Here is a 9,799-nt window from a genome sequence, read left to right on the forward strand (position 1 = left end):
CCTGGAATACCCTCCAGTAAGTAGATATCTAGTTTCATTAATTAAATAAAAATATTGAAGAAAGAAATCTCGTAAACAAAGGTTAGTTTATACTTATTGTGAGTCGTATAACCATGCTAAATGACTGATGACCTCCTTGATGTTTCTGAAGGCATCGTACGATTACAAAATTTGTCACCCCAGGCGTGTTCGCCTAACTGTAGCTAACAGTTCAGGTGTAGGATTGTCGGTCCCAAATAGATCTATTCTCAAATTTCACGCTCTCCCTCTAGGAAACTCTGGTTATACTAAAGGTAAGGATTTAGTGGTACTACGAAGGGCAAAACGAAGATAGGTCTCACAATCCTGTATTAACTAGTTTACGTATGGTTCGGTTGTTCTCGAGTTCAAAATCGTTTGTAACGGTGTAGAGTATAAATAATTATATGCAAAGAAATCTTTTAGCAAGATACTCTAGTTTTCTGTATGTAGTAATGGTTAAACTAAATCTGTCATAATTTATGTGTTTGACTTTGTACGAAGTTGCATCTGTAAAACCGGTAATGAATTTCCCAAACTATACCTATTATAGTTTGACTGGTAAGTTGTGTTCGTATACTCTTCTGAAAACTATGCAATTATGTTTAGAAAACGTCCCTTACGCTCTACATCTTACATAAAGGGAATAAGGTAGCTAAATGTTTGACATAAAACCGTTGTAATTGCATAAGTTTTAACTTGTGAAAACCATTATGTTTGGCTTGTATTTCCCCCTGAAAACGTTTTAAAATCTGTAAAAGCGTAGTGGTATGAACTTACTGTTTAACGTTGGATTCGTGTGTCAACCAAATAGGAGTTGATGGGTGTCAAACAATGTCTCGGACACAAACGGATCCTATTTAACATTTAAAGGCACATATATGTATTAGATGAGGACATAACACTATTTTCTATAGAAGGAAACCACCTTAGGGACTAGGAAACACTTGAAACTAAGTGTTAGAATCACACGTGATTGAAGATGGGGGGTTTGCGGCTGTAATCAGGAGTGTACGGTCATGGGTTTGCGGCCCAGCAGGGTTTACGGCCCAAAAGTTTACGGCCCAAGTGTTTGCAGCCCATGGGTTTACGGATGTAACGTCCCATTTCTGGTAAGTAATTTAAATATGTTTTTTTTTTCAGTTTTCAAGGGGAACTCGACGAGTCAGTAGCCCGACTCGTCAGGTAGAGACGGGATTTCGAGCACGTTTAAGTAGGCAACTCGATGAGTCCATATTCCTGGACTCGGCGAGTCCGCCAGTCTGGATGAAACCCTAATTTCAAGGGTTTTCACCCTATTTAAACAACTTTCTGGACCTCAAGTCTGCCCCCATCACTTCCAGAATGCTCCTCTCAAAAACCCTAGCATCCCTTTTGGCTTTTTGAGTGTATTTTGTGATTCTTTGAAGATATGGAGAGAAGAAGGAGGGTAGATCCAAAGGAGGAGAAGAAGATCCAAGATCTTGAGTCCATTTCAGAGCTTTATGAGGTACAACTCGAACATTTACTATTTCCATGTTTGAATCTCCATTAAAACCCCAATAAAGTCATTGTTGGGACATTCCTTAGCTTGTTAGTGAATAGAGAGCCTATAGGAGTGAAAGGACATCAGATCTAGTCATGATCAAGCTCTAGAAGCTCAGATCCATTGCCTTTGTTGAGTCAAATTCATATGCAAGCCTAGATCTACGCTTTTAGTACATTTAGAGCCCTTTAAACTCTTGGATATGCATGCATGCACGTAAAGTTGGAAAATTTACGTGTAAAAACCACCCTGGGAACCCAGATCTAGGAGTTGCATGCGCTGGAATCGACCAAAATCGTCTGTATGGTGTTTGCATGCAAGTGACTCGACGAGTTGTTCTTCAACTCGGCAAGTTGTTCTTCAGACTCGATGAGTTGTTCATCTAACTTAGCGAGTCACAGTCTGGACGTGTTCACATGTTGAAGGAGAAGTCGACGAGTTGTTCATATAACTTGGCGATTCAGATGAAGTTAGACTTGATGTTAGCATTGAAGAATAACTCGTCGAGTCTTTGCCAAACTCAACGAGTGGAAGCAGGTAGAGGACTAGATTGGATGTTAGGGACTCGGCGAGTTGACAGCCCAACTCGACGAGACCGGTCAACTGACTTGACCAAGAAGTTGACTTTGACCAGGGAGCTAACTTTGACTAGGGGTAAATAATCATTTTACCCTGAGGCGTTTATCAGTACCTGACCTAGTGTTTGTGGGATTTGTAGCCGAATAGTTCCGGAGCAGTAGCCAGCCAGCTTTAGAGTTAGCATCTCAGCAGCCAGCGTTACGAGGTGAGTTTTCCTTCCAGTAGGAACGGGTCTATGGCCACAATGTCGACTCATTTAGTTAGCAGTAGTTCCAGAATTTGGTCTCATGCAGTAGTTTAGGGTGGTTGATGTCTTTGTGATTCAAGCATGTCTTTGTTTTATGTGTTCTGGACTTCGGTCTGATGCAGTATGCAGTATATGTGCTTATGCTAGTTGATATGTCGATGTTATGCTATGCTATGCTCAGTCAGTTCCGGACTTCGATCCGATGCAGTTAGTTCCGGACTTGGGTCCAATGCAGGGGACAAGGTCCTAGTTAGTTCCGGACTTCGGTCCGATGCAGAGGGCAAAGCCCTGGTTAGTTCCGGACCTCGGTCCAATGCAGTTTCTGGACTTCAGTCCGATGCAGTTTCCGGGCTCCGGTCTGATGCAGTGGGCTAGGCCCAATAGTTGTTTATGTGCTATTGTATGGTATGTGGTAGTTTGGGGGAGCTCACTAAGCTTCATGCTTACAGTTTTACTTTTGGTTTCAGGTACTTCCGCAAGCAAAGGGAAGAGCTCGGGTTGATGGCATCGCCCACACCACAGCTTCAGTTTATCCTGGGAGTTTATTTTGGATGTTATTATGATTGATACAGATTTTTTTGACACAGTACTATGGCATTTGAGTTGTTTATTCCGTGGTTTTATTATATATGATGTGATTTTTAGTAATATTAGAAAAAAAAATTTGGGCCGTATTTTAGGGCGTTTCAAGTTGGTATCAGAGCCTTGGTTTGAGGGATTCAGGCACGCTTTCGCGTGTGTCTGAACTCAAACTAAGGAGATGGTAAAAGATTTTCAAAAGAGAAACATATTCAAAAAGAATTTTTGAAAAAGAACTTAGAGAGAAAAAGAGTCTTCTTAAAAAGGGGTGTGGTGCATGTGATCAGCCGAGCTCAAGTAAGTACTCCCAAATTACCCATACAAGTTTATTTTATGATTATATGTTTCAGTTTCAGTAGAACAGCATGCTAGAATAGGACTAAGGATCTAGGAGGAAGCCTTATGTAATGGGTTTTGGTCATAACAACATCCTATGTGCTCATGCAAACCCTAAAGCTTGGATCTAGGTTTCTCTATTGTACATGCAAGTTATCCAAGACTATAAACCATAATTCTAGCATTCAAATAATCATATTAACATGAGAATAAGTTTATAATGTTACCTTGATTGTTATGTAGTAATAACAATCCCAATTCCTCCTTGAATTGACTTTGGAAGGCTTAGAGTCACAAGTGTCACTCCTCTAATGGCTTACAAACACCAAGAGCAAATGGAGAAGATATGAGGAGACAGAGGAGGTATCAAATTCGTCCCTATGAAGCCTTGGTAAGGTCTTGCACGAATTCATGAGCCAAGGGGTGTTTATATAGGTGTACAGATAGGGTTTCAGTCATTATCCTTATCTAGTTGCTTGCTTACCAAGCAACCCATAAGATAATCCTTGAATCCTTATCATAGTCGAATTCTAAGGCATTATCACCTTAAATTCGTCCATCTTATACTTAGGATAATCCTTACCTTATTTTGTAACTATCTCATAATTACAATTCAGCCCCTCTAGTTTAATTAATTACATTTCATCACAAAATTAATTCTTAATTAATTATTGACCAATATTAATTAAACAAATATGATTTCTCCTTTAATATATTATTCTTATAACATAATAATAAATCATAATAACCTCTCTCTCTATTTATTTCTCCAATCAAGTTGCTTTGGTGAAGGCAACCCAAAAGAACCATGCACCATCGGGTCAAGTACATACCAAAATAGTTATGGACTTAGACACTAATCCAACAGTCTCCCACTTAGATAAGTCTAACAACTATTCTGCGTATGACTTCAGATCCTGATCTGCAATCGTAGCTTTCCAAAGCCGCTGTCAACTCTGATCCTATCAGATACGCGTGTCCTTAGATAAGGGATCATATATTCCTCCATTCTAGATATCATATGAGATATGATTTCAAATCATTCTCTTCGTACTATATCTCGATTCCCGATTTATGACGATTGACTAATTGAACAAATCAAATTAGCCCTAGCCCGGACGAGCATTTACGTTTGTCATCACTAAACCATCGAGGGGCCCAAAGATATCGCTTTTATCCTACTTTGAATAAAAGGAACATATAAACTTTGATGCAATGCTCACTTGCACTCACTCACCGAATCACACACAACAATATGTTTTATAACACCAAGTTACTAGTGCGTTTACATATTATCAATGTGTAACCGATTTGCAAGATACAACTCACACATCTCGGTTTCAAGAATATAAGATGTTATCGTCTCACCAATCACTTGTGATACAATTCATGGAGTGATCCAAGTGAGTGTGGGTTTAATCCAATGCTCAAATCTTATTCATAAGCACTCATGAACATTGCAGCAAACATTTGCTTATGTCTAATGCTCTTTAGACAATCCACACACCAATTCACGACAGTCTTCATTCATATCTACTTCCAACATATGAACGACTGTGGCCCGTTCGAACAATTTGACTGTTCTTAACCAATTAAATTATTCAGGAAGTCAAAACATGCAAAGTGAAACACAAGAATAATACTAATCACATATTGCCTCAAACCTTTGAGTATAAATAAAACACCTTTTTATTTATCACCATATCGATTACTCATTGTTTGTTGTTTCGGGTAATCAACCTCTTACTTGAATTATTACACTTGTCTCATGCCCTTTCGCATGCACAAAATGTTTACCTATGGTTCTTACTTTGTGAAATAGATCAAATAGAACACATTTCCAATCATTCTCATTTCACAACTCCAAATCCTTTTTCATAAGCGAAAGAATATCAAATTCTTGCTACTTATAGAATATGCTAGATTCTAACATTTTATGCAATGATCCTTTCATAATGTCACTGCACCAAAGTCACAAAGACTTATTGCCAATGATATTACAAAGTCCTCTATTGGAGATTGTTACAAGACAATTCCATAGATGTGATGCCTCTTACTCAAGGTACATTCCTTTGAACATCCTTTGCATAAAAGTTTCTAATCTAGACATAGATTTTCAATATTCAATTTCCAATATGGATACATTTCCATATTTTCCATATGACAACTCATTCTTAATAGAATCTTATCTATTCATAAAGTCGATATGCTCCATCCAATATCATACTTCCAACTACTCAAGCAACCAATCCTCGTCGAACTTTGGATTGTTCTTTGATAGTTGTTTAATTATCTTAGTGAAAACCGATTCTATTCCTTTTTCCCTCTAAATGCGCTAGATATTTGGAAAATTTTAGAATGGTCAAATATTATAGCATTTGTAATCGATCCTATAACCAAAGCGTATGGACACGATGCACAATGTCTTACATGAAGATTTAATACTTTATCAATCTTCTGCCATAATATTTTATTTGATATGTTCTCAAAATTCGAATTGTGAAGAGGAATGTCGTAATCATAATCGAAATTTTAAGAACACACTATGTACTTTTGACTAAATTTATTAACATTCCACAACCTAAGCCTTTAGATTTGAAATGAAGCATAATATTCTCTCCCTTAATTATAGCAAAACAACTATTCCATTCTTACAACTTTGCAAAGAATGACTATTGTTTTCTATAATTAATATTGCCAACTTGCAATAATTTCCATAATAATCATACAATCATAACATTTATGCTCCCACTATCATGATGATTATTATAAAACATAACACTTATGCTCCCACTAGCTTCGAAATGTATTCATAAACATCTTAACTTTCAGAAAAATAATACTTATTCAATTTCTTAAGTTCATGTTTCTAATACTTAGTGCTTTGATAAACCTTTATCAAGGCTTCTTGAACTTATATACCTTTGCTTTCGATAGTTCATATGTGTGTTTAAACAATTAAGACTAATTGCCAAACCTCACAATTCAAATTATGGAAAGGGATACTGTAACCATGATTGAATTTGAGAATGCAATTTTACTATCTTCTTAAAATCTTTCTTAGTGAAAGCATTTCCTCACAATCATTTTCATGAAGGAGGAAATCTTATGAAACTTAGATTTAAACGGTGTATGTGTTCCTATCCATGTGAATTTGTCAAAACCAAGGTTTATGACAAATTCAAACTCATATGGACTGAACTTTCTTAATCTTGATTTCTTGCCTTATGGTAGCACAGCTGCCCACCATGTCTTCCAAGTACTTAAGCAACTCACCTTTTCCTATCAATGTACTTTCCATTGATCAAGGTCCTTGCCTCTTATGCATTCAAATGAGAACTCATTGGACTCATATGCATAATTAACTCAATTTGAACGGCACAGAAACAAAATAATGTCAACACGATAGGTTGTTAACCTCAACTCGTGTGCTAGTGATGATCGATAAGGTTTATTTGATTTGTTCTAGCTTGAAACCTTTCAAGACCATTAAGACTCCCACTGACTCCTTGACATGTAAGATTCTCTTGTCAATAAACATTTCTTAACAACCAAATATTCAAGAGTTAGTGTAGTTTTTATCAAAACATAACACTTCATAAAATGGTCCTAGTTGGTCTTTGTCTTATCCAAGACATCACAACTTTCCACATTTGATGAATGTTAAAAAACCTTCTTAATACTTGTCACTCATTGTCACAATCTTAACTTTAAGACTTGCTATTGGAACGAAGTATGATCGACTTCTTGATTTAACCATTTCTTCAATTCTTGATTCCTCTTCCCAGACATACAATTGTACAAAGACTTACTTAGAGGATCAATTGAGATATGGTTCTTAATCATTAAGACCTATCATAAAGCATAAAAGGTACTCTCCCGTCTTCTTAGAATGGAGAACCTTTTATCTTTCTGCCTTCTTGATTCTTCTTATTCGTTCTGCTATTGATTTAAACCTTTTCAATCAACTAAGAATTACACTTAATCTTATAAGTATAATCATATTTACTAATCCTTTAGTAAATCATGACGAATATCTTTGTTACCCTTGTGGTGGACTTGATCAACACACAACTTTGTGTACTCGATCTCCTAGTCCTTCACTTGACACTTTGTCAACGAATTAGTCTAATTTCCAAATATGAAATTTCTCATTCATCGTGCAATCAAGTTGCATGATTCCAAGTTTCTGTCCAATTGAAACTTGGGCGATGAGAAACTTTCCCTATTTGGTAAATTCTTGACATTTCCACTATTAACATAATTAAGAATCTTATCCATTCGTTGTAGAAATATGAAAACATCAATTTTTAACGATTTCATTGCAAGGATATAAATAAACAAAATTTATTTTATTCATAAAGCAGCGGAAAACATTTGTCCTTACATTGCAAAATCCATTGAAAACTATGTATTTCAAAAGGAAATTTTCTAACAACTCTATCATAACTATCTAAGCTCAAAATCTAATCTTCAAGTCCATGCGATCAAGATCCATTCCTTGTGATTAGATTCATCTTGCTCTTTCACCAAGCTTCCTTTCTTTTCACCGATCCTGCAAAACATTCAAATGCAATCTTATCACATCATGTATTAAGAATCAATGGATAGGAACTTAACAGAGTTAGATAGTGGATTTTACCTAAAGCGCAGCCATACACTTTGACTCTCCCATCTTCTGGACTCATCAGGCTCTTTGAGCAGACTTGTATCCAACGCCCTTTCTTTTGGCAGCAAACGCAGGTCGGTTCTCCTAGAACGTCCTCAAAAGCATGGTCGGTTAACTTTCCCAACAAATACGCTCCATTGCTTCGCCAAATCATTTCTGATTCAGCAGCAATGAGCATGTAAGTTAGGTCAATGAGGTTGTCGTCATGATCCATCATATAATACTTTCTTTTGAACTTATTATATGATTCAGGAAGTGACTGTAAAACCCAATTCACAGCCAACTCATCTGAGAATGACACACCCAACATTATCAACCTATCAATGTGTGATTTCATTCCTAGAACGTGGGCACACACGGGTTTACCATCTTCATGTTTCATTTCCAATAGGTCTTTAGTGATATTGAACCTTTCAATTCTTCGATCTTGTGGGTTAGGGAGAACATTTGGAGGAGGAGGAAGTGAAGCATGATTTCTTGTTCCTCGATCAAATCGTGGAATACCATCTTCATGTGGAATGCTTGTTCCACGGGATTTGGGAAGACCATAGTTGTCGAACTTTGACATCTACAAAACGGGAGAAAACGAATTCAAGTTAGTTGATAGATTAAGTCCTTAGTAAATCACCCAAATGAAATACTAAGGTTAGAACCCAACACAATATTCTACAACTCGGGAGAGGGATGCCGTAACCCTAATTGCGGAATATTTGAAGGTAAGTGAATGACGATTCACTAATTTCCACCATGAAAACGAAAAAGAAATTTAAGTTTTAAACCTATGAAAACTCCTAGATCCTTTGAGATTCATTGAACATTTCAATGGCATGTTTAAATCTCGATATGCCCCTCTAGTTTGTGACTGGGATGCCGAGGATCACAAAGCGGGTGTGAATAACCTTGCAAACTTACATGGTGCCCTCACATGTTATAGTCACCTATTCGATGTGCCGGTAAACCACACACGCTCCATCGAACTATGACAAACATTGAGTCACCCTTTGCTACCTTTGCTTAGAACCAATTAGTGTGCCGGTAAACCACACACGCTCCATTAACTTCTTCGCAAGGGCACAAAGTGTAATTTCATGGAATTGCATCAATTCACTTTTGCCTAAGTAACTAAGATTGGGAATTTTATGAAAACATTTAGTTACTTTTATATTTCATTATACTTATAATGGAAGGTTTCGTCCTATCCTATCCGTTCGGCTAACAACCCTCCACTAGTCAAGAGTGCGGTGGTTAAGAGTGGATACCCATTCAATTGCCATTTTATAGGCAATTTCCTTAAACACCCTTTATAGACCAGCTTCGTGAATGAGGCCTACTAACGGTAAGACTGACTTTTACTCATACATATATATAATGTTAGACTTTTAATGTTATATATAGTATAGGGTGTATTTTATACTTTGAAAATACTAGGTGGTCAAATTTAATAATTATACCTTTAATTCAATTAAATTGTAAACCAAAACTATTATGGATTTATTAAACCTCTTTTAATTATACTCCTTAATTAATTAATAAAACCATAAGGGTGTGATTTGAACTTTTTCAAAACAATACTAAGTTTTAGAATTTAACATTCCTAAATTAAACTTTTAATCAACTTTTAAATTCCAAAACTTGAGGGCAAGTTTTGAAACATTTCAAAACATTAGGGTTTAGAATTTAAATATACATCAAAATTAAACTATTAATCAAAAAGTTAAATTCCAAAACTTGAGGGCAAGTTTTGAAACCTTTTTCAAAACATTAGGGTTTCAACTATTTAAATTTCAAAACAACAAAACTTTTGGGTTCAAATTTAAACTATAAAACCTAGAGGGGAAAATATGAA

This window comes from Lactuca sativa, chromosome 5 (assembly GCF_002870075.4).
Source record: "Lactuca sativa cultivar Salinas chromosome 5, Lsat_Salinas_v11, whole genome shotgun sequence".
NCBI classification, from domain to species: domain Eukaryota; kingdom Viridiplantae; phylum Streptophyta; class Magnoliopsida; order Asterales; family Asteraceae; genus Lactuca; species Lactuca sativa.